The sequence below is a fragment of the Schistocerca cancellata genome, unplaced genomic scaffold (genome assembly GCF_023864275.1).
Source record: "Schistocerca cancellata isolate TAMUIC-IGC-003103 unplaced genomic scaffold, iqSchCanc2.1 HiC_scaffold_271, whole genome shotgun sequence".
NCBI lineage: Eukaryota > Metazoa > Arthropoda > Insecta > Orthoptera > Acrididae > Schistocerca > Schistocerca cancellata.
Window position 1 is genome coordinate 13,818 of NW_026046293.1, and position 20,313 is coordinate 34,130.

Consider the following 20,313-nt stretch of genomic DNA (forward strand, 5'->3'; position numbering starts at 1 on the left):
CATGCATTTTATCCATGTGAAGAGGCGTAAGCAGGTGCTACCACTCTGCGAGATTCCTGCAGAAGGCATACGAATTGCGTTGAGATGCAGAGCACAAGTCAAGGCCTCCGTGGCGCAATCGGCTAGCGCGTTCGGCTGTTAACCGAAAGGTTGGTGGTTCGAGCCCACCCGGGGGCGAAATCGTTTTAACCATCACCGAGGTGAGGACATACGTCAACTTTGTTAGAGATACACAGCTAGTGTGACAACTTGGCTGTGTTTGAGTGATGCCACAGAGCCTTATACACATTCAGCCAAGTGACACTGTAGGTAAAAACATGGCCCTACACAGACGTTCTACTGTTTTCCTATTTCTTCGTCATGTGTGACACTGCAGTAGAGCGACGCCCACTACAAAAGACGTATTCTTTACATTCAATTTCAGCGTATACGTCGCGAGTGCCATATGACAGGGCCTGTCTCTCGATGTCGATTTCTATTTGGTGTCTCTTAAGTGTCGGTCTGCAGTAGGCCGCTGCTGGCCGAGCGACGTGCAGTCGCCTTACATGAAGCCCCATGGGCAACGCTAGTGCCACTGTCGACAACAGCATACTGCAGCCAGAGAGAGGAGCCGAAAGGCGCATTTCGCAGTCGAGCCACGCAATCCAACAAACTGTGCACTAGGTCAAGATTGTGCAGACCGCAAACGTTTGGTGGCACGACGCTCGTCGTCGATCGTAAGGGCGAAACAGTCAAGAGATGTGGAAAACGGCCATGTGGACACCCCCAGCAGCAGCTGTGTGCCAAATCCGATATCTGGTCGAGGGCTGCAAGATTCAGCATGATGAAGTGACAATTCGGGGAGAGCTCACAAACGCAAAGCTGCCGCCTTCTTAGCTCAGTGGTAGAGCACTGGTCTCGTAAACCAGGGGTCGTGAGTTCGAACCTCACAGAAGGCATTCATTTTTTTAACCTTCCCGCAAGGAGCGGAGCTATCTCGAGCAGCATCTAACACATGGCAGTACACTGAATGAAAGGGATGTTCTACAACCTATAACAAGTATCATGCTGGCCTCAGAGGTTTTCTGATTGCATAGGCAGAACAGTGGTTTGTATGCATTTTGTAGTATGATGTCATGCTTGGCGATGTCATTCGTGTACGAGCCTCGCTACAGTGTGCATGCATTTTATCCATGTGAAGAGGCGTAAGCAGGTGCTACCACTCTGCGAGATTCCTGCAGAAGGCATACGAATTGCGTTGAGATGCAGAGCACAAGTCAAGGCCTCCGTGGCGCAATCGGCTAGCGCGTTCGGCTGTTAACCGAAAGGTTGGTGGTTCGAGCCCACCCGGGGGCGAAATCGTTTTAACCGTCACCGAGGTGAGGACATACGTCAACTTTGTTAGAGATACACAGCTAGTGTGACAACTTGGCTGTGTTTGAGTGATGCCACAGAGCCTTATACACATTCAGCCAAGTGACACTGTAGGTAAAAACATGGCCCTACACAGACGTTCTACTGTTTTCCTATTTCTTCGTCATGTGTGACACTGCAGTAGAGCGACGCCCACTACAAAAGACGTATTCTTTACATTCAATTTCAGCGTATACGTCGCGAGTGCCATATGACAGGGCCTGTCTCTCGATGTCGATTTCTATTTGGTGTCTCTTAAGTGTCGGTCTGCAGTAGGCCGCTGCTGGCCGAGCGACGTGCAGTCGCCTTACATGAAGCCCCATGGGCAACGCTAGTGCCACTGTCGACAACAGCATACTGCAGCCAGAGAGAGGAGCCGAAAGGCGCATTTCGCAGTCGAGCCACGCAATCCAACAAACTGTGCACTAGGTCAAGATTGTGCAGACCGCAAACGTTTGGTGGCACGACGCTCGTCGTCGATCGTAAGGGCGAAACAGTCAAGAGATGTGGAAAACGGCCATGTGGACACCCCCAGCAGCAGCTGTGTGCCAAATCCGATATCTGGTCGAGGGCTGCAAGATTCAGCATGATGAAGTGACAATTCGGGGAGAGCTCACAAACGCAAAGCTGCCGCCTTCTTAGCTCAGTGGTAGAGCACTGGTCTCGTAAACCAGGGGTCGTGAGTTCGAACCTCACAGAAGGCATTCATTTTTTTAACCTTCCCGCAAGGAGCGGAGCTATCTCGAGCAGCATCTAACACATGGCAGTACACTGAATGAAAGGGATGTTCTACAACCTATAACAAGTATCATGCTGGCCTCAGAGGTTTTCTGATTGCATAGGCAGAACAGTGGTTTGTATGCATTTTGTAGTATGATGTCATGCTTGGCGATGTCATTCGTGTACGAGCCTCGCTACAGTGTGCATGCATTTTATCCATGTGAAGAGGCGTAAGCAGGTGCTACCACTCTGCGAGATTCCTGCAGAAGGCATACGAATTGCGTTGAGATGCAGAGCACAAGTCAAGGCCTCCGTGGCGCAATCGGCTAGCGCGTTCGGCTGTTAACCGAAAGGTTGGTGGTTCGAGCCCACCCGGGGGCGAAATCGTTTTAACCGTCACCGAGGTGAGGACATACGTCAACTTTGTTAGAGATACACAGCTAGTGTGACAACTTGGCTGTGTTTGAGTGATGCCACAGAGCCTTATACACATTCAGCCAAGTGACACTGTAGGTAAAAACATGGCCCTACACAGACGTTCTACTGTTTTCCTATTTCTTCGTCATGTGTGACACTGCAGTAGAGCGACGCCCACTACAAAAGACGTATTCTTTACATTCAATTTCAGCGTATACGTCGCGAGTGCCATATGACAGGGCCTGTCTCTCGATGTCGATTTCTATTTGGTGTCTCTTAAGTGTCGGTCTGCAGTAGGCCGCTGCTGGCCGAGCGACGTGCAGTCGCCTTACATGAAGCCCCATGGGCAACGCTAGTGCCACTGTCGACAACAGCATACTGCAGCCAGAGAGAGGAGCCGAAAGGCGCATTTCGCAGTCGAGCCACGCAATCCAACAAACTGTGCACTAGGTCAAGATTGTGCAGACCGCAAACGTTTGGTGGCACGACGCTCGTCGTCGATCGTAAGGGCGAAACAGTCAAGAGATGTGGAAAACGGCCATGTGGACACCCCCAGCAGCAGCTGTGTGCCAAATCCGATATCTGGTCGAGGGCTGCAAGATTCAGCATGATGAAGTGACAATTCGGGGAGAGCTCACAAACGCAAAGCTGCCGCCTTCTTAGCTCAGTGGTAGAGCACTGGTCTCGTAAACCAGGGGTCGTGAGTTCGAACCTCACAGAAGGCATTCATTTTTTTAACCTTCCCGCAAGGAGCGGAGCTATCTCGAGCAGCATCTAACACATGGCAGTACACTGAATGAAAGGGATGTTCTACAACCTATAACAAGTATCATGCTGGCCTCAGAGGTTTTCTGATTGCATAGGCAGAACAGTGGTTTGTATGCATTTTGTAGTATGATGTCATGCTTGGCGATGTCATTCGTGTACGAGCCTCGCTACAGTGTGCATGCATTTTATCCATGTGAAGAGGCGTAAGCAGGTGCTACCACTCTGCGAGATTCCTGCAGAAGGCATACGAATTGCGTTGAGATGCAGAGCACAAGTCAAGGCCTCCGTGGCGCAATCGGCTAGCGCGTTCGGCTGTTAACCGAAAGGTTGGTGGTTCGAGCCCACCCGGGGGCGAAATCGTTTTAACCGTCACCGAGGTGAGGACATACGTCAACTTTGTTAGAGATACACAGCTAGTGTGACAACTTGGCTGTGTTTGAGTGATGCCACAGAGCCTTATACACATTCAGCCAAGTGACACTGTAGGTAAAAACATGGCCCTACACAGACGTTCTACTGTTTTCCTATTTCTTCGTCATGTGTGACACTGCAGTAGAGCGACGCCCACTACAAAAGACGTATTCTTTACATTCAATTTCAGCGTATACGTCGCGAGTGCCATATGACAGGGCCTGTCTCTCGATGTCGATTTCTATTTGGTGTCTCTTAAGTGTCGGTCTGCAGTAGGCCGCTGCTGGCCGAGCGACGTGCAGTCGCCTTACATGAAGCCCCATGGGCAACGCTAGTGCCACTGTCGACAACAGCATACTGCAGCCAGAGAGAGGAGCCGAAAGGCGCATTTCGCAGTCGAGCCACGCAATCCAACAAACTGTGCACTAGGTCAAGATTGTGCAGACCGCAAACGTTTGGTGGCACGACGCTCGTCGTCGATCGTAAGGGCGAAACAGTCAAGAGATGTGGAAAACGGCCATGTGGACACCCCCAGCAGCAGCTGTGTGCCAAATCCGATATCTGGTCGAGGGCTGCAAGATTCAGCATGATGAAGTGCCAATTCGGGGAGAGCTCACAAACGCAAAGCTGCCGCCTTCTTAGCTCAGTGGTAGAGCACTGGTCTCGTAAACCAGGGGTCGTGAGTTCGAACCTCACAGAAGGCATTCATTTTTTTAACCTTCCCGCAAGGAGCGGAGCTATCTCGAGCAGCATCTAACACATGGCAGTACACTGAATGAAAGGGATGTTCTACAACCTATAACAAGTATCATGCTGGCCTCAGAGGTTTTCTGATTGCATAGGCAGAACAGTGGTTTGTATGCATTTTGTAGTATGATGTCATGCTTGGCGATGTCATTCGTGTACGAGCCTCGCTACAGTGTGCATGCATTTTATCCATGTGAAGAGGCGTAAGCAGGTGCTACCATTCTGCGAGATTCCTGCAGAAGGCATACGAATTGCGTTGAGATGCAGAGCACAAGTCAAGGCCTCCGTGGCGCAATCGGCTAGCGCGTTCGGCTGTTAACCGAAAGGTTGGTGGTTCGAGCCCACCCTGGGGCGAAATCGTTTTAACCGTCACCGAGGTGAGGACATACGTCAACTTTGTTAGAGATACACAGCTAGTGTGACAACTTGGCTGTGTTTGAGTGATGCCACAGAGCCTTATACACATTCAGCCAAGTGACACTGTAGGTAAAAACATGGCCCTACACAGACGTTCTACTGTTTTCCTATTTCTTCGTCATGTGTGACACTGCAGTAGAGCGACGCCCACTACAAAAGACGTATTCTTTACATTCAATTTCAGCGTATACGTCGCGAGTGCCATATGACAGGGCCTGTCTCTCGATGTCGATTTCTATTTGGTGTCTCTTAAGTGTCGGTCTGCAGTAGGCCGCTGCTGGCCGAGCGACGTGCAGTCGCCTTACATGAAGCCCCATGGGCAACGCTAGTGCCACTGTCGACAACAGCATACTGCAGCCAGAGAGAGGAGCCGAAAGGCGCATTTCGCAGTCGAGCCACGCAATCCAACAAACTGTGCACTAGGTCAAGATTGTGCAGACCGCAAACGTTTGGTGGCACGACGCTCGTCGTCGATCGTAAGGGCGAAACAGTCAAGAGATGTGGAAAACGGCCATGTGGACACCCCCAGCAGCAGCTGTGTGCCAAATCCGATATCTGGTCGAGGGCTGCAAGATTCAGCATGATGAAGTGACAATTCGGGGAGAGCTCACAAACGCAAAGCTGCCGCCTTCTTAGCTCAGTGGTAGAGCACTGGTCTCGTAAACCAGGGGTCGTGAGTTCGAACCTCACAGAAGGCATTCATTTTTTTAACCTTCCCGCAAGGAGCGGAGCTATCTCGAGCAGCATCTAACACATGGCAGTACACTGAATGAAAGGGATGTTCTACAACCTATAACAAGTATCATGCTGGCCTCAGAGGTTTTCTGATTGCATAGGCAGAACAGTGGTTTGTATGCATTTTGTAGTATGATGTCATGCTTGGCGATGTCATTCGTGTACGAGCCTCGCTACAGTGTGCATGCATTTTATCCATGTGAAGAGGCGTAAGCAGGTGCTACCACTCTGCGAGATTCCTGCAGAAGGCATACGAATTGCGTTGAGATGCAGAGCACAAGTCAAGGCCTCCGTGGCGCAATCGGCTAGCGCGTTCGGCTGTTAACCGAAAGGTTGGTGGTTCGAGCCCACCCTGGGGCGAAATCGTTTTAACCGTCACCGAGGTGAGGACATACGTCAACTTTGTTAGAGATACACAGCTAGTGTGACAACTTGGCTGTGTTTGAGTGATGCCACAGAGCCTTATACACATTCAGCCAAGTGACACTGTAGGTAAAAACATGGCCCTACACAGACGTTCTACTGTTTTCCTATTTCTTCGTCATGTGTGACACTGCAGTAGAGCGACGCCCACTACAAAAGACGTATTCTTTACATTCAATTTCAGCGTATACGTCGCGAGTGCCATATGACAGGGCCTGTCTCTCGATGTCGATTTCTATTTGGTGTCTCTTAAGTGTCGGTCTGCAGTAGGCCGCTGCTGGCCGAGCGACGTGCAGTCGCCTTACATGAAGCCCCATGGGCAACGCTAGTGCCACTGTCGACAACAGCATACTGCAGCCAGAGAGAGGAGCCGAAAGGCGCATTTCGCAGTCGAGCCACGCAATCCAACAAACTGTGCACTAGGTCAAGATTGTGCAGACCGCAAACGTTTGGTGGCACGACGCTCGTCGTCGATCGTAAGGGCGAAACAGTCAAGAGATGTGGAAAACGGCCATGTGGACACCCCCAGCAGCAGCTGTGTGCCAAATCCGATATCTGGTCGAGGGCTGCAAGATTCAGCATGATGAAGTGACAATTCGGGGAGAGCTCACAAACGCAAAGCTGCCGCCTTCTTAGCTCAGTGGTAGAGCACTGGTCTCGTAAACCAGGGGTCGTGAGTTCGAACCTCACAGAAGGCATTCATTTTTTTAACCTTCCCGCAAGGAGCGGAGCTATCTCGAGCAGCATCTAACACATGGCAGTACACTGAATGAAAGGGATGTTCTACAACCTATAACAAGTATCATGCTGGCCTCAGAGGTTTTCTGATTGCATAGGCAGAACAGTGGTTTGTATGCATTTTGTAGTATGATGTCATGCTTGGCGATGTCATTCGTGTACGAGCCTCGCTACAGTGTGCATGCATTTTATCCATGTGAAGAGGCGTAAGCAGGTGCTACCACTCTGCGAGATTCCTGCAGAAGGCATACGAATTGCGTTGAGATGCAGAGCACAAGTCAAGGCCTCCGTGGCGCAATCGGCTAGCGCGTTCGGCTGTTAACCGAAAGGTTGGTGGTTCGAGCCCACCCGGGGGCGAAATCGTTTTAACCGTCACCGAGGTGAGGACATACGTCAACTTTGTTAGAGATACACAGCTAGTGTGACAACTTGGCTGTGTTTGAGTGATGCCACAGAGCCTTATACACATTCAGCCAAGTGACACTGTAGGTAAAAACATGGCCCTACACAGACGTTCTACTGTTTTCCTATTTCTTCGTCATGTGTGACACTGCAGTAGAGCGACGCCCACTACAAAAGACGTATTCTTTACATTCAATTTCAGCGTATACGTCGCGAGTGCCATATGACAGGGCCTGTCTCTCGATGTCGATTTCTATTTGGTGTCTCTTAAGTGTCGGTCTGCAGTAGGCCGCTGCTGGCCGAGCGACGTGCAGTCGCCTTACATGAAGCCCCATGGGCAACGCTAGTGCCACTGTCGACAACAGCATACTGCAGCCAGAGAGAGGAGCCGAAAGGCGCATTTCGCAGTCGAGCCACGCAATCCAACAAACTGTGCACTAGGTCAAGATTGTGCAGACCGCAAACGTTTGGTGGCACGACGCTCGTCGTCGATCGTAAGGGCGAAACAGTCAAGAGATGTGGAAAACGGCCATGTGGACACCCCCAGCAGCAGCTGTGTGCCAAATCCGATATCTGGTCGAGGGCTGCAAGATTCAGCATGATGAAGTGACAATTCGGGGAGAGCTCACAAACGCAAAGCTGCCGCCTTCTTAGCTCAGTGGTAGAGCACTGGTCTCGTAAACCAGGGGTCGTGAGTTCGAACCTCACAGAAGGCATTCATTTTTTTAACCTTCCCGCAAGGAGCGGAGCTATCTCGAGCAGCATCTAACACATGGCAGTACACTGAATGAAAGGGATGTTCTACAACCTATAACAAGTATCATGCTGGCCTCAGAGGTTTTCTGATTGCATAGGCAGAACAGTGGTTTGTATGCATTTTGTAGTATGATGTCATGCTTGGCGATGTCATTCGTGTACGAGCCTCGCTACAGTGTGCATGCATTTTATCCATGTGAAGAGGCGTAAGCAGGTGCTACCACTCTGCGAGATTCCTGCAGAAGGCATACGAATTGCGTTGAGATGCAGAGCACAAGTCAAGGCCTCCGTGGCGCAATCGGCTAGCGCGTTCGGCTGTTAACCGAAAGGTTGGTGGTTCGAGCCCACCCGGGGGCGAAATCGTTTTAACCGTCACCGAGGTGAGGACATACGTCAACTTTGTTAGAGATACACAGCTAGTGTGACAACTTGGCTGTGTTTGAGTGATGCCACAGAGCCTTATACACATTCAGCCAAGTGACACTGTAGGTAAAAACATGGCCCTACACAGACGTTCTACTGTTTTCCTATTTCTTCGTCATGTGTGACACTGCAGTAGAGCGACGCCCACTACAAAAGACGTATTCTTTACATTCAATTTCAGCGTATACGTCGCGAGTGCCATATGACAGGGCCTGTCTCTCGATGTCGATTTCTATTTGGTGTCTCTTAAGTGTCGGTCTGCAGTAGGCCGCTGCTGGCCGAGCGACGTGCAGTCGCCTTACATGAAGCCCCATGGGCAACGCTAGTGCCACTGTCGACAACAGCATACTGCAGCCAGAGAGAGGAGCCGAAAGGCGCATTTCGCAGTCGAGCCACGCAATCCAACAAACTGTGCACTAGGTCAAGATTGTGCAGACCGCAAACGTTTGGTGGCACGACGCTCGTCGTCGATCGTAAGGGCGAAACAGTCAAGAGATGTGGAAAACGGCCATGTGGACACCCCCAGCAGCAGCTGTGTGCCAAATCCGATATCTGGTCGAGGGCTGCAAGATTCAGCATGATGAAGTGACAATTCGGGGAGAGCTCACAAACGCAAAGCTGCCGCCTTCTTAGCTCAGTGGTAGAGCACTGGTCTCGTAAACCAGGGGTCGTGAGTTCGAACCTCACAGAAGGCATTCATTTTTTTAACCTTCCCGCAAGGAGCGGAGCTATCTCGAGCAGCATCTAACACATGGCAGTACACTGAATGAAAGGGATGTTCTACAACCTATAACAAGTATCATGCTGGCCTCAGAGGTTTTCTGATTGCATAGGCAGAACAGTGGTTTGTATGCATTTTGTAGTATGATGTCATGCTTGGCGATGTCATTCGTGTACGAGCCTCGCTACAGTGTGCATGCATTTTATCCATGTGAAGAGGCGTAAGCAGGTGCTACCACTCTGCGAGATTCCTGCAGAAGGCATACGAATTGCGTTGAGATGCAGAGCACAAGTCAAGGCCTCCGTGGCGCAATCGGCTAGCGCGTTCGGCTGTTAACCGAAAGGTTGGTGGTTCGAGCCCACCCGGGGGCGAAATCGTTTTAACCGTCACCGAGGTGAGGACATACGTCAACTTTGTTAGAGATACACAGCTAGTGTGACAACTTGGCTGTGTTTGAGTGATGCCACAGAGCCTTATACACATTCAGCCAAGTGACACTGTAGGTAAAAACATGGCCCTACACAGACGTTCTACTGTTTTCCTATTTCTTCGTCATGTGTGACACTGCAGTAGAGCGACGCCCACTACAAAAGACGTATTCTTTACATTCAATTTCAGCGTATACGTCGCGAGTGCCATATGACAGGGCCTGTCTCTCGATGTCGATTTCTATTTGGTGTCTCTTAAGTGTCGGTCTGCAGTAGGCCGCTGCTGGCCGAGCGACGTGCAGTCGCCTTACATGAAGCCCCATGGGCAACGCTAGTGCCACTGTCGACAACAGCATACTGCAGCCAGAGAGAGGAGCCGAAAGGCGCATTTCGCAGTCGAGCCACGCAATCCAACAAACTGTGCACTAGGTCAAGATTGTGCAGACCGCAAACGTTTGGTGGCACGACGCTCGTCGTCGATCGTAAGGGCGAAACAGTCAAGAGATGTGGAAAACGGCCATGTGGACACCCCCAGCAGCAGCTGTGTGCCAAATCCGATATCTGGTCGAGGGCTGCAAGATTCAGCATGATGAAGTGCCAATTCGGGGAGAGCTCACAAGCGCAAAGCTGCCGCCTTCTTAGCTCAGTGGTAGAGCACTGGTCTCGTAAACCAGGGGTCGTGAGTTCGAACCTCACAGAAGGCATTCATTTTTTTAACCTTCCCGCAAGGAGCGGAGCTATCTCGAGCAGCATCTAACACATGGCAGTACACTGAATGAAAGGGATGTTCTACAACCTATAACAAGTATCATGCTGGCCTCAGAGGTTTTCTGATTGCATAGGCAGAACAGTGGTTTGTATGCATTTTGTAGTATGATGTCATGCTTGGCGATGTCATTCGTGTACGAGCCTCGCTACAGTGTGCATGCATTTTATCCATGTGAAGAGGCGTAAGCAGGTGCTACCATTCTGCGAGATTCCTGCAGAAGGCATACGAATTGCGTTGAGATGCAGAGCACAAGTCAAGGCCTCCGTGGCGCAATCGGCTAGCGCGTTCGGCTGTTAACCGAAAGGTTGGTGGTTCGAGCCCACCCTGGGGCGAAATCGTTTTAACCGTCACCGAGGTGAGGACATACGTCAACTTTGTTAGAGATACACAGCTAGTGTGACAACTTGGCTGTGTTTGAGTGATGCCACAGAGCCTTATACACATTCAGCCAAGTGACACTGTAGGTAAAAACATGGCCCTACACAGACGTTCTACTGTTTTCCTATTTCTTCGTCATGTGTGACACTGCAGTAGAGCGACGCCCACTACAAAAGACGTATTCTTTACATTCAATTTCAGCGTATACGTCGCGAGTGCCATATGACAGGGCCTGTCTCTCGATGTCGATTTCTATTTGGTGTCTCTTAAGTGTCGGTCTGCAGTAGGCCGCTGCTGGCCGAGCGACGTGCAGTCGCCTTACATGAAGCCCCATGGGCAACGCTAGTGCCACTGTCGACAACAGCATACTGCAGCCAGAGAGAGGAGCCGAAAGGCGCATTTCGCAGTCGAGCCACGCAATCCAACAAACTGTGCACTAGGTCAAGATTGTGCAGACCGCAAACGTTTGGTGGCACGACGCTCGTCGTCGATCGTAAGGGCGAAACAGTCAAGAGATGTGGAAAACGGCCATGTGGACACCCCCAGCAGCAGCTGTGTGCCAAATCCGATATCTGGTCGAGGGCTGCAAGATTCAGCATGATGAAGTGACAATTCGGGGAGAGCTCACAAACGCAAAGCTGCCGCCTTCTTAGCTCAGTGGTAGAGCACTGGTCTCGTAAACCAGGGGTCGTGAGTTCGAACCTCACAGAAGGCATTCATTTTTTTAACCTTCCCGCAAGGAGCGGAGCTATCTCGAGCAGCATCTAACACATGGCAGTACACTGAATGAAAGGGATGTTCTACAACCTATAACAAGTATCATGCTGGCCTCAGAGGTTTTCTGATTGCATAGGCAGAACAGTGGTTTGTATGCATTTTGTAGTATGATGTCATGCTTGGCGATGTCATTCGTGTACGAGCCTCGCTACAGTGTGCATGCATTTTATCCATGTGAAGAGGCGTAAGCAGGTGCTACCACTCTGCGAGATTCCTGCAGAAGGCATACGAATTGCGTTGAGATGCAGAGCACAAGTCAAGGCCTCCGTGGCGCAATCGGCTAGCGCGTTCGGCTGTTAACCGAAAGGTTGGTGGTTCGAGCCCACCCGGGGGCGAAATCGTTTTAACCGTCACCGAGGTGAGGACATACGTCAACTTTGTTAGAGATACACAGCTAGTGTGACAACTTGGCTGTGTTTGAGTGATGCCACAGAGCCTTATACACATTCAGCCAAGTGACACTGTAGGTAAAAACATGGCCCTACACAGACGTTCTACTGTTTTCCTATTTCTTCGTCATGTGTGACACTGCAGTAGAGCGACGCCCACTACAAAAGACGTATTCTTTACATTCAATTTCAGCGTATACGTCGCGAGTGCCATATGACAGGGCCTGTCTCTCGATGTCGATTTCTATTTGGTGTCTCTTAAGTGTCGGTCTGCAGTAGGCCGCTGCTGGCCGAGCGACGTGCAGTCGCCTTACATGAAGCCCCATGGGCAACGCTAGTGCCACTGTCGACAACAGCATACTGCAGCCAGAGAGAGGAGCCGAAAGGCGCATTTCGCAGTCGAGCCACGCAATCCAACAAACTGTGCACTAGGTCAAGATTGTGCAGACCGCAAACGTTTGGTGGCACGACGCTCGTCGTCGATCGTAAGGGCGAAACAGTCAAGAGATGTGGAAAACGGCCATGTGGACACCCCCAGCAGCAGCTGTGTGCCAAATCCGATATCTGGTCGAGGGCTGCAAGATTCAGCATGATGAAGTGACAATTCGGGGAGAGCTCACAAACGCAAAGCTGCCGCCTTCTTAGCTCAGTGGTAGAGCACTGGTCTCGTAAACCAGGGGTCGTGAGTTCGAACCTCACAGAAGGCATTCATTTTTTTAACCTTCCCGCAAGGAGCGGAGCTATCTCGAGCAGCATCTAACACATGGCAGTACACTGAATGAAAGGGATGTTCTACAACCTATAACAAGTATCATGCTGGCCTCAGAGGTTTTCTGATTGCATAGGCAGAACAGTGGTTTGTATGCATTTTGTAGTATGATGTCATGCTTGGCGATGTCATTCGTGTACGAGCCTCGCTACAGTGTGCATGCATTTTATCCATGTGAAGAGGCGTAAGCAGGTGCTACCACTCTGCGAGATTCCTGCAGAAGGCATACGAATTGCGTTGAGATGCAGAGCACAAGTCAAGGCCTCCGTGGCGCAATCGGCTAGCGCGTTCGGCTGTTAACCGAAAGGTTGGTGGTTCGAGCCCACCCTGGGGCGAAATCGTTTTAACCGTCACCGAGGTGAGGACATACGTCAACTTTGTTAGAGATACACAGCTAGTGTGACAACTTGGCTGTGTTTGAGTGATGCCACAGAGCCTTATACACATTCAGCCAAGTGACACTGTAGGTAAAAACATGGCCCTACACAGACGTTCTACTGTTTTCCTATTTCTTCGTCATGTGTGACACTGCAGTAGAGCGACGCCCACTACAAAAGACGTATTCTTTACATTCAATTTCAGCGTATACGTCGCGAGTGCCATATGACAGGGCCTGTCTCTCGATGTCGATTTCTATTTGGTGTCTCTTAAGTGTCGGTCTGCAGTAGGCCGCTGCTGGCCGAGCGACGTGCAGTCGCCTTACATGAAGCCCCATGGGCAACGCTAGTGCCACTGTCGACAACAGCATACTGCAGCCAGAGAGAGGAGCCGAAAGGCGCATTTCGCAGTCGAGCCACGCAATCCAACAAACTGTGCACTAGGTCAAGATTGTGCAGACCGCAAACGTTTGGTGGCACGACGCTCGTCGTCGATCGTAAGGGCGAAACAGTCAAGAGATGTGGAAAACGGCCATGTGGACACCCCCAGCAGCAGCTGTGTGCCAAATCCGATATCTGGTCGAGGGCTGCAAGATTCAGCATGATGAAGTGACAATTCGGGGAGAGCTCACAAACGCAAAGCTGCCGCCTTCTTAGCTCAGTGGTAGAGCACTGGTCTCGTAAACCAGGGGTCGTGAGTTCGAACCTCACAGAAGGCATTCATTTTTTTAACCTTCCCGCAAGGAGCGGAGCTATCTCGAGCAGCATCTAACACATGGCAGTACACTGAATGAAAGGGATGTTCTACAACCTATAACAAGTATCATGCTGGCCTCAGAGGTTTTCTGATTGCATAGGCAGAACAGTGGTTTGTATGCATTTTGTAGTATGATGTCATGCTTGGCGATGTCATTCGTGTACGAGCCTCGCTACAGTGTGCATGCATTTTATCCATGTGAAGAGGCGTAAGCAGGTGCTACCACTCTGCGAGATTCCTGCAGAAGGCATACGAATTGCGTTGAGATGCAGAGCACAAGTCAAGGCCTCCGTGGCGCAATCGGCTAGCGCGTTCGGCTGTTAACCGAAAGGTTGGTGGTTCGAGCCCACCCGGGGGCGAAATCGTTTTAACCGTCACCGAGGTGAGGACATACGTCAACTTTGTTAGAGATACACAGCTAGTGTGACAACTTGGCTGTGTTTGAGTGATGCCACAGAGCCTTATACACATTCAGCCAAGTGACACTGTAGGTAAAAACATGGCCCTACACAGACGTTCTACTGTTTTCCTATTTCTTCGTCATGTGTGACACTGCAGTAGAGCGACGCCCACTACAAAAGACGTATTCTTTACATTCAATTTCAGCGTATACGTCGCGAGTGCCATATGACAGGGCCTGTCTCTCGATGTCGATTTCTATTTGGTGTCTCTTAAGTGTCGGTCTGCAGTAGGCCGCTGCTGGCCGAGCGACGTGCAGTCGCCTTACATGAAGCCCCATGGGCAACGCTAGTGCCACTGTCGACAACAGCATACTGCAGCCAGAGAGAGGAGCCGAAAGGCGCATTTCGCAGTCGAGCCACGCAATCCAACAAACTGTGCACTAGGTCAAGATTGTGCAGACCGCAAACGTTTGGTGGCACGACGCTCGTCGTCGATCGTAAGGGCGAAACAGTCAAGAGATGTGGAAAACGGCCATGTGGACACCCCCAGCAGCAGCTGTGTGCCAAATCCGATATCTGGTCGAGGGCTGCAAGATTCAGCATGATGAAGTGACAATTCGGGGAGAGCTCACAAACGCAAAGCTGCCGCCTTCTTAGCTCAGTGGTAGAGCACTGGTCTCGTAAACCAGGGGTCGTGAGTTCGAACCTCACAGAAGGCATTCATTTTTTTAACCTTCCCGCAAGGAGCGGAGCTATCTCGAGCAGCATCTAACACATGGCAGTACACTGAATGAAAGGGATGTTCTACAACCTATAACAAGTATCATGCTGGCCTCAGAGGTTTTCTGATTGCATAGGCAGAACAGTGGTTTGTATGCATTTTGTAGTATGATGTCATGCTTGGCGATGTCATTCGTGTACGAGCCTCGCTACAGTGTGCATGCATTTTATCCATGTGAAGAGGCGTAAGCAGGTGCTACCACTCTGCGAGATTCCTGCAGAAGGCATACGAATTGCGTTGAGATGCAGAGCACAAGTCAAGGCCTCCGTGGCGCAATCGGCTAGCGCGTTCGGCTGTTAACCGAAAGGTTGGTGGTTCGAGCCCACCCGGGGGCGAAATCGTTTTAACCGTCACCGAGGTGAGGACATACGTCAACTTTGTTAGAGATACACAGCTAGTGTGACAACTTGGCTGTGTTTGAGTGATGCCACAGAGCCTTATACACATTCAGCCAAGTGACACTGTAGGTAAAAACATGGCCCTACACAGACGTTCTACTGTTTTCCTATTTCTTCGTCATGTGTGACACTGCAGTAGAGCGACGCCCACTACAAAAGACGTATTCTTTACATTCAATTTCAGCGTATACGTCGCGAGTGCCATATGACAGGGCCTGTCTCTCGATGTCGATTTCTATTTGGTGTCTCTTAAGTGTCGGTCTGCAGTAGGCCGCTGCTGGCCGAGCGACGTGCAGTCGCCTTACATGAAGCCCCATGGGCAACGCTAGTGCCACTGTCGACAACAGCATACTGCAGCCAGAGAGAGGAGCCGAAAGGCGCATTTCGCAGTCGAGCCACGCAATCCAACAAACTGTGCACTAGGTCAAGATTGTGCAGACCGCAAACGTTTGGTGGCACGACGCTCGTCGTCGATCGTAAGGGCGAAACAGTCAAGAGATGTGGAAAACGGCCATGTGGACACCCCCAGCAGCAGCTGTGTGCCAAATCCGATATCTGGTCGAGGGCTGCAAGATTCAGCATGATGAAGTGACAATTCGGGGAGAGCTCACAAACGCAAAGCTGCCGCCTTCTTAGCTCAGTGGTAGAGCACTGGTCTCGTAAACCAGGGGTCGTGAGTTCGAACCTCACAGAAGGCATTCATTTTTTTAACCTTCCCGCAAGGAGCGGAGCTATCTCGAGCAGCATCTAACACATGGCAGTACACTGAATGAAAGGGATGTTCTACAACCTATAACAAGTATCATGCTGGCCTCAGAGGTTTTCTGATTGCATAGGCAGAACAGTGGTTTGTATGCATTTTGTAGTATGATGTCATGCTTGGCGATGTCATTCGTGTACGAGCCTCGCTACAGTGTGCATGCATTTTATCCATGTGAAGAGGCGTAAGCAGGTGCTACCATTCTGCGAGATTCCTGCAGAAGGCATACGAATTGCGTTGAGATGCAGAGCACAAGTCAAGGCCTCCGTGGCGCAATCGGCTAGCGCGTTCGGCTGTTAACCGAAAGGTTGGTGGTTCGAGCCCACCCTGGGGCGAAATCGTTTTAACCGTCACCGAGGTGAGGACATACGTCAACTTTGTTAGAGATACACAGCTAGTGTGACAACTTGGCTGTGTTTGAGTGATGCCACAGAGCCTTATACACATTCAGCCAAGTGACACTGTAGGTAAAAACATGGCCCTACACAGACGTTCTACTGTTTTCCTATTTCTTCGTCATGTGTGACACTGCAGTAGAGCGACGCCCACTACAAAAGACGTATTCTTTACATTCAATTTCAGCGTATACGTCGCGAGTGCCATATGACAGGGCCTGTCTCTCGATGTCGATTTCTATTTGGTGTCTCTTAAGTGTCGGTCTGCAGTAGGCCGCTGCTGGCCGAGCGACGTGCAGTCGCCTTACATGAAGCCCCATGGGCAACGCTAGTGCCACTGTCGACAACAGCATACTGCAGCCAGAGAGAGGAGCCGAAAGGCGCATTTCGCAGTCGAGCCACGCAATCCAACAAACTGTGCACTAGGTCAAGATTGTGCAGACCGCAAACGTTTGGTGGCACGACGCTCGTCGTCGATCGTAAGGGCGAAACAGTCAAGAGATGTGGAAAACGGCCATGTGGACACCCCCAGCAGCAGCTGTGTGCCAAATCCGATATCTGGTCGAGGGCTGCAAGATTCAGCATGATGAAGTGACAATTCGGGGAGAGCTCACAAACGCAAAGCTGCCGCCTTCTTAGCTCAGTGGTAGAGCACTGGTCTCGTAAACCAGGGGTCGTGAGTTCGAACCTCACAGAAGGCATTCATTTTTTTAACCTTCCCGCAAGGAGCGGAGCTATCTCGAGCAGCATCTAACACATGGCAGTACACTGAATGAAAGGGATGTTCTACAACCTATAACAAGTATCATGCTGGCCTCAGAGGTTTTCTGATTGCATAGGCAGAACAGTGGTTTGTATGCATTTTGTAGTATGATGTCATGCTTGGCGATGTCATTCGTGTACGAGCCTCGCTACAGTGTGCATGCATTTTATCCATGTGAAGAGGCGTAAGCAGGTGCTACCACTCTGCGAGATTCCTGCAGAAGGCATACGAATTGCGTTGAGATGCAGAGCACAAGTCAAGGCCTCCGTGGCGCAATCGGCTAGCGCGTTCGGCTGTTAACCGAAAGGTTGGTGGTTCGAGCCCACCCGGGGGCGAAATCGTTTTAACCGTCACCGAGGTGAGGACATACGTCAACTTTGTTAGAGATACACAGCTAGTGTGACAACTTGGCTGTGTTTGAGTGATGCCACAGAGCCTTATACACATTCAGCCAAGTGACACTGTAGGTAAAAACATGGCCCTACACAGACGTTCTACTGTTTTCCTATTTCTTCGTCATGTGTGACACTGCAGTAGAGCGACGCCCACTACAAAAGACGTATTCTTTACATTCAATTTCAGCGTATACGTCGCGAGTGCCATATGACAGGGCCTGTCTCTCGATGTCGATTTCTATTTGGTGTCTCTTAAGTGTCGGTCTGCAGTAGGCCGCTGCTGGCCGAGCGACGTGCAGTCGCCTTACATGAAGCCCCATGGGCAACGCTAGTGCCACTGTCGACAACAGCATACTGCAGCCAGAGAGAGGAGCCGAAAGGCGCATTTCGCAGTCGAGCCACGCAATCCAACAAACTGTGCACTAGGTCAAGATTGTGCAGACCGCAAACGTTTGGTGGCACGACGCTCGTCGTCGATCGTAAGGGCGAAACAGTCAAGAGATGTGGAAAACGGCCATGTGGACACCCCCAGCAGCAGCTGTGTGCCAAATCCGATATCTGGTCGAGGGCTGCAAGATTCAGCATGATGAAGTGACAATTCGGGGAGAGCTCACAAACGCAAAGCTGCCGCCTTCTTAGCTCAGTGGTAGAGCACTGGTCTCGTAAACCAGGGGTCGTGAGTTCGAACCTCACAGAAGGCATTCATTTTTTTAACCTTCCCGCAAGGAGCGGAGCTATCTCGAGCAGCATCTAACACATGGCAGTACACTGAATGAAAGGGATGTTCTACAACCTATAACAAGTATCATGCTGGCCTCAGAGGTTTTCTGATTGCATAGGCAGAACAGTGGTTTGTATGCATTTTGTAGTATGATGTCATGCTTGGCGATGTCATTCGTGTACGAGCCTCGCTACAGTGTGCATGCATTTTATCCATGTGAAGAGGCGTAAGCAGGTGCTACCACTCTGCGAGATTCCTGCAGAAGGCATACGAATTGCGTTGAGATGCAGAGCACAAGTCAAGGCCTCCGTGGCGCAATCGGCTAGCGCGTTCGGCTGTTAACCGAAAGGTTGGTGGTTCGAGCCCACCCGGGGGCGAAATCGTTTTAACCGTCACCGAGGTGAGGACATACGTCAACTTTGTTAGAGATACACAGCTAGTGTGACAACTTGGCTGTGTTTGAGTGATGCCACAGAGCCTTATACACATTCAGCCAAGTGACACTGTAGGTAAAAACATGGCCCTACACAGACGTTCTACTGTTTTCCTATTTCTTCGTCATGTGTGACACTGCAGTAGAGCGACGCCCACTACAAAAGACGTATTCTTTACATTCAATTTCAGCGTATACGTCGCGAGTGCCATATGACAGGGCCTGTCTCTCGATGTCGATTTCTATTTGGTGTCTCTTAAGTGTCGGTCTGCAGTAGGCCGCTGCTGGCCGAGCGACGTGCAGTCGCCTTACATGAAGCCCCATGGGCAACGCTAGTGCCACTGTCGACAACAGCATACTGCAGCCAGAGAGAGGAGCCGAAAGGCGCATTTCGCAGTCGAGCCACGCAATCCAACAAACTGTGCACTAGGTCAAGATTGTGCAGACCGCAAACGTTTGGTGGCACGACGCTCGTCGTCGATCGTAAGGGCGAAACAGTCAAGAGATGTGGAAAACGGCCATGTGGACACCCCCAGCAGCAGCTGTGTGCCAAATCCGATATCTGGTCGAGGGCTGCAAGATTCAGCATGATGAAGTGACAATTCGGGGAGAGCTCACAAACGCAAAGCTGCCGCCTTCTTAGCTCAGTGGTAGAGCACTGGTCTCGTAAACCAGGGGTCGTGAGTTCGAACCTCACAGAAGGCATTCATTTTTTTAACCTTCCCGCAAGGAGCGGAGCTATCTCGAGCAGCATCTAACACATGGCAGTACACTGAATGAAAGGGATGTTCTACAACCTATAACAAGTATCATGCTGGCCTCAGAGGTTTTCTGATTGCATAGGCAGAACAGTGGTTTGTATGCATTTTGTAGTATGATGTCATGCTTGGCGATGTCATTCGTGTACGAGCCTCGCTACAGTGTGCATGCATTTTATCCATGTGAAGAGGCGTAAGCAGGTGCTACCATTCTGCGAGATTCCTGCAGAAGGCATACGAATTGCGTTGAGATGCAGAGCACAAGTCAAGGCCTCCGTGGCGCAATCGCTAGCGCGTTCGGCTGTTAACCGAAAGGTTGGTGGTTCGAGCCCACCCTGGGGCGAAATCGTTTTAACCGTCACCGAGGTGAGGACATACGTCAACTTTGTTAGAGATACACAGCTAGTGTGACAACTTGGCTGTGTTTGAGTGATGCCACAGAGCCTTATACACATTCAGCCAAGTGACACTGTAGGTAAAAACATGGCCCTACACAGACGTTCTACTGTTTTCCTATTTCTTCGTCATGTGTGACACTGCAGTAGAGCGACGCCCACTACAAAAGACGTATTCTTTACATTCAATTTCAGCGTATACGTCGCGAGTGCCATATGACAGGGCCTGTCTCTCGATGTCGATTTCTATTTGGTGTCTCTTAAGTGTCGGTCTGCAGTAGGCCGCTGCTGGCCGAGCGACGTGCAGTCGCCTACATGAAGCCCCATGGGCAACGCTAGTGCCACTGTCGACAACAGCATACTGCAGCCAGAGAGAGGAGCCGAAAGGCGCATTTCGCA

General features: G+C 50.8%; 35 non-coding genes across 35 annotated transcripts; all 35 read left to right on the forward strand.

The window, feature by feature from the left end:
- Nucleotides 1-103: 103 nt before the first annotated feature.
- Trnan-guu (transfer RNA asparagine (anticodon GUU)) lies at nucleotides 104-177 on the forward strand. Its single transcript has one exon. It is a non-coding gene; the product is annotated as a tRNA-Asn (tRNA).
- A 689-nt stretch (nucleotides 178-866) lies between these two features.
- Trnat-cgu (transfer RNA threonine (anticodon CGU)) lies at nucleotides 867-938 on the forward strand. The gene has a single exon. It is a non-coding gene; the product is annotated as a tRNA-Thr (tRNA).
- A 323-nt stretch (nucleotides 939-1,261) lies between these two features.
- Nucleotides 1,262-1,335, forward strand: Trnan-guu (transfer RNA asparagine (anticodon GUU)). Its single transcript has one exon. It is a non-coding gene; the product is annotated as a tRNA-Asn (tRNA).
- A 689-nt stretch (nucleotides 1,336-2,024) lies between these two features.
- Trnat-cgu (transfer RNA threonine (anticodon CGU)) lies at nucleotides 2,025-2,096 on the forward strand. Its single transcript has one exon. It is a non-coding gene; the product is annotated as a tRNA-Thr (tRNA).
- A 323-nt stretch (nucleotides 2,097-2,419) lies between these two features.
- Nucleotides 2,420-2,493, forward strand: Trnan-guu (transfer RNA asparagine (anticodon GUU)). Its single transcript has one exon. It is a non-coding gene; the product is annotated as a tRNA-Asn (tRNA).
- Nucleotides 2,494-3,182: 689 nt separating this feature from the next.
- Nucleotides 3,183-3,254, forward strand: Trnat-cgu (transfer RNA threonine (anticodon CGU)). The gene has a single exon. It is a non-coding gene; the product is annotated as a tRNA-Thr (tRNA).
- Nucleotides 3,255-3,577: 323 nt separating this feature from the next.
- On the forward strand, nucleotides 3,578-3,651 carry Trnan-guu (transfer RNA asparagine (anticodon GUU)). Its single transcript has one exon. It is a non-coding gene; the product is annotated as a tRNA-Asn (tRNA).
- A 689-nt stretch (nucleotides 3,652-4,340) lies between these two features.
- Nucleotides 4,341-4,412, forward strand: Trnat-cgu (transfer RNA threonine (anticodon CGU)). Its single transcript has one exon. It is a non-coding gene; the product is annotated as a tRNA-Thr (tRNA).
- A 323-nt stretch (nucleotides 4,413-4,735) lies between these two features.
- Trnan-guu (transfer RNA asparagine (anticodon GUU)) lies at nucleotides 4,736-4,809 on the forward strand. Its single transcript has one exon. It is a non-coding gene; the product is annotated as a tRNA-Asn (tRNA).
- A 689-nt stretch (nucleotides 4,810-5,498) lies between these two features.
- Trnat-cgu (transfer RNA threonine (anticodon CGU)) lies at nucleotides 5,499-5,570 on the forward strand. The gene has a single exon. It is a non-coding gene; the product is annotated as a tRNA-Thr (tRNA).
- A 323-nt stretch (nucleotides 5,571-5,893) lies between these two features.
- On the forward strand, nucleotides 5,894-5,967 carry Trnan-guu (transfer RNA asparagine (anticodon GUU)). Its single transcript has one exon. It is a non-coding gene; the product is annotated as a tRNA-Asn (tRNA).
- A 689-nt stretch (nucleotides 5,968-6,656) lies between these two features.
- Nucleotides 6,657-6,728, forward strand: Trnat-cgu (transfer RNA threonine (anticodon CGU)). Its single transcript has one exon. It is a non-coding gene; the product is annotated as a tRNA-Thr (tRNA).
- Nucleotides 6,729-7,051: 323 nt separating this feature from the next.
- Trnan-guu (transfer RNA asparagine (anticodon GUU)) lies at nucleotides 7,052-7,125 on the forward strand. Its single transcript has one exon. It is a non-coding gene; the product is annotated as a tRNA-Asn (tRNA).
- A 689-nt stretch (nucleotides 7,126-7,814) lies between these two features.
- On the forward strand, nucleotides 7,815-7,886 carry Trnat-cgu (transfer RNA threonine (anticodon CGU)). Its single transcript has one exon. It is a non-coding gene; the product is annotated as a tRNA-Thr (tRNA).
- Nucleotides 7,887-8,209: 323 nt separating this feature from the next.
- Nucleotides 8,210-8,283, forward strand: Trnan-guu (transfer RNA asparagine (anticodon GUU)). The gene has a single exon. It is a non-coding gene; the product is annotated as a tRNA-Asn (tRNA).
- A 689-nt stretch (nucleotides 8,284-8,972) lies between these two features.
- Nucleotides 8,973-9,044, forward strand: Trnat-cgu (transfer RNA threonine (anticodon CGU)). The gene has a single exon. It is a non-coding gene; the product is annotated as a tRNA-Thr (tRNA).
- A 323-nt stretch (nucleotides 9,045-9,367) lies between these two features.
- Trnan-guu (transfer RNA asparagine (anticodon GUU)) lies at nucleotides 9,368-9,441 on the forward strand. The gene has a single exon. It is a non-coding gene; the product is annotated as a tRNA-Asn (tRNA).
- Nucleotides 9,442-10,130: 689 nt separating this feature from the next.
- Nucleotides 10,131-10,202, forward strand: Trnat-cgu (transfer RNA threonine (anticodon CGU)). Its single transcript has one exon. It is a non-coding gene; the product is annotated as a tRNA-Thr (tRNA).
- Nucleotides 10,203-10,525: 323 nt separating this feature from the next.
- On the forward strand, nucleotides 10,526-10,599 carry Trnan-guu (transfer RNA asparagine (anticodon GUU)). Its single transcript has one exon. It is a non-coding gene; the product is annotated as a tRNA-Asn (tRNA).
- Nucleotides 10,600-11,288: 689 nt separating this feature from the next.
- On the forward strand, nucleotides 11,289-11,360 carry Trnat-cgu (transfer RNA threonine (anticodon CGU)). Its single transcript has one exon. It is a non-coding gene; the product is annotated as a tRNA-Thr (tRNA).
- A 323-nt stretch (nucleotides 11,361-11,683) lies between these two features.
- Nucleotides 11,684-11,757, forward strand: Trnan-guu (transfer RNA asparagine (anticodon GUU)). The gene has a single exon. It is a non-coding gene; the product is annotated as a tRNA-Asn (tRNA).
- A 689-nt stretch (nucleotides 11,758-12,446) lies between these two features.
- On the forward strand, nucleotides 12,447-12,518 carry Trnat-cgu (transfer RNA threonine (anticodon CGU)). The gene has a single exon. It is a non-coding gene; the product is annotated as a tRNA-Thr (tRNA).
- A 323-nt stretch (nucleotides 12,519-12,841) lies between these two features.
- Nucleotides 12,842-12,915, forward strand: Trnan-guu (transfer RNA asparagine (anticodon GUU)). Its single transcript has one exon. It is a non-coding gene; the product is annotated as a tRNA-Asn (tRNA).
- A 689-nt stretch (nucleotides 12,916-13,604) lies between these two features.
- Trnat-cgu (transfer RNA threonine (anticodon CGU)) lies at nucleotides 13,605-13,676 on the forward strand. Its single transcript has one exon. It is a non-coding gene; the product is annotated as a tRNA-Thr (tRNA).
- A 323-nt stretch (nucleotides 13,677-13,999) lies between these two features.
- Trnan-guu (transfer RNA asparagine (anticodon GUU)) lies at nucleotides 14,000-14,073 on the forward strand. The gene has a single exon. It is a non-coding gene; the product is annotated as a tRNA-Asn (tRNA).
- Nucleotides 14,074-14,762: 689 nt separating this feature from the next.
- On the forward strand, nucleotides 14,763-14,834 carry Trnat-cgu (transfer RNA threonine (anticodon CGU)). The gene has a single exon. It is a non-coding gene; the product is annotated as a tRNA-Thr (tRNA).
- Nucleotides 14,835-15,157: 323 nt separating this feature from the next.
- Trnan-guu (transfer RNA asparagine (anticodon GUU)) lies at nucleotides 15,158-15,231 on the forward strand. Its single transcript has one exon. It is a non-coding gene; the product is annotated as a tRNA-Asn (tRNA).
- Nucleotides 15,232-15,920: 689 nt separating this feature from the next.
- Nucleotides 15,921-15,992, forward strand: Trnat-cgu (transfer RNA threonine (anticodon CGU)). The gene has a single exon. It is a non-coding gene; the product is annotated as a tRNA-Thr (tRNA).
- A 323-nt stretch (nucleotides 15,993-16,315) lies between these two features.
- Nucleotides 16,316-16,389, forward strand: Trnan-guu (transfer RNA asparagine (anticodon GUU)). The gene has a single exon. It is a non-coding gene; the product is annotated as a tRNA-Asn (tRNA).
- Nucleotides 16,390-17,078: 689 nt separating this feature from the next.
- Trnat-cgu (transfer RNA threonine (anticodon CGU)) lies at nucleotides 17,079-17,150 on the forward strand. The gene has a single exon. It is a non-coding gene; the product is annotated as a tRNA-Thr (tRNA).
- Nucleotides 17,151-17,473: 323 nt separating this feature from the next.
- Nucleotides 17,474-17,547, forward strand: Trnan-guu (transfer RNA asparagine (anticodon GUU)). The gene has a single exon. It is a non-coding gene; the product is annotated as a tRNA-Asn (tRNA).
- Nucleotides 17,548-18,236: 689 nt separating this feature from the next.
- On the forward strand, nucleotides 18,237-18,308 carry Trnat-cgu (transfer RNA threonine (anticodon CGU)). Its single transcript has one exon. It is a non-coding gene; the product is annotated as a tRNA-Thr (tRNA).
- A 323-nt stretch (nucleotides 18,309-18,631) lies between these two features.
- Trnan-guu (transfer RNA asparagine (anticodon GUU)) lies at nucleotides 18,632-18,705 on the forward strand. Its single transcript has one exon. It is a non-coding gene; the product is annotated as a tRNA-Asn (tRNA).
- Nucleotides 18,706-19,394: 689 nt separating this feature from the next.
- Trnat-cgu (transfer RNA threonine (anticodon CGU)) lies at nucleotides 19,395-19,466 on the forward strand. Its single transcript has one exon. It is a non-coding gene; the product is annotated as a tRNA-Thr (tRNA).
- Nucleotides 19,467-19,789: 323 nt separating this feature from the next.
- On the forward strand, nucleotides 19,790-19,862 carry Trnan-guu (transfer RNA asparagine (anticodon GUU)). The gene has a single exon. It is a non-coding gene; the product is annotated as a tRNA-Asn (tRNA).
- The last annotated feature ends 451 nt before the right edge of the window (nucleotides 19,863-20,313 follow it).